Below are 1124 nucleotides of genomic sequence, written 5' to 3' on the forward strand. Positions count from 1 at the left end.
ACTACTATCAGTGGAGGAATATTTTATCATTTTATTCGGTATTTTTTTGCATTTTTTTTGTTGCGGTAATTACACAATATCCAATATATATTTCAAATATTTCAACACCTTTTTATATTGTATTAGTATTCTTTTCAATGTTAACAACTGCAAAAGCAAGATAAAATAATATATTTAACCATAATTACCAAAGTATTAATAAAACACCGTTAACTCTAATTGCTTGTTACAAAGGAAAAGCTAATTTACTATTGATCAATTCGCTGATATAACGTCTTAATGTCGTAATATCATATAATAGACTGGGTCAGCTAGTCGATCATGCTATAAAGCAGCCATCGTGATATCGATATTGATATAGTGAGAGTTTAAAGGGATTTAGAAGAATTTAAATGGACCGCCGAGGCATGTTTTGGTCTGACACGTGACCACAGATGTTTGGCGTTTGACTCCCTTCACGTTAACTACAGCCTCGTTCTCTTATCCCAAACTCAACATATCTCCATTTTCCCGATAAAATGAGACTCAAAACACTCACTTCTTTTCAGAAAGACGAACATAGAGCCACCTTAGGTGAGAGAAATCTCCCAGATCCGAACACCAGCCGACATAGATACAAGGGCGGGAAGGGAATCGGACACGCGTGACGTCACCGAGCAGCTGACGAAGGAAAACAGATCTTGCAGGAAAACCTCTCGGTTAGTCGCAATAAAACACTTTCTCGATTTTCCTCACTTCTGGCCGCGGAGGCAGTGTGACGGCGACCCCAAACGACAGAGGAGCAAGTGAGGAACCCGGAGAGTGGATATACTAGGGCGGAAAAGGGAGGAAAAGCAACAGAAAGGGGCGAATTGAGGTGACATTTTGTGTAGATGACAAAGGAAGCGGGTTATACCCCTTGACAACTACGAATATCCGAGACTTAAAGCCTTTTCGACGCTATTACAGCCGCAGGACAAACCTCCGGCGTGTTTATGTGCTCTTCTCTGCGGCGTTGGGACAGTGGATGGCCGTGTTAATGCGTTGTGGGAATTGCATATGTGTGGTAAACCGTATGTCTGAAGCGTGATTTTTGGCCAAGGGAGAACCGCTTCCAGTGACAAACATTATAAGGATTCATCCCG

At 41.5% G+C, this 1124-nt stretch overlaps 1 protein-coding gene across 1 annotated transcript in view; it reads left to right on the plus strand.

The window, feature by feature from the left end:
* Positions 1 to 645: 645 nt before the first annotated feature.
* LOC119587723 (protein-L-isoaspartate O-methyltransferase domain-containing protein 1-like) overlaps positions 646 to 1124 on the plus strand; it is a gene marked incomplete in the record, with an annotated part of 18826 nt that continues 18347 nt past the window's right edge. The window contains 1 exon segment of the mRNA XM_037936405.1: positions 646 to 785.

The sequence above is a fragment of the Penaeus monodon genome, chromosome 23, assembly GCF_015228065.2.
Source record: "Penaeus monodon isolate SGIC_2016 chromosome 23, NSTDA_Pmon_1, whole genome shotgun sequence".
NCBI classification, from domain to species: domain Eukaryota; kingdom Metazoa; phylum Arthropoda; class Malacostraca; order Decapoda; family Penaeidae; genus Penaeus; species Penaeus monodon.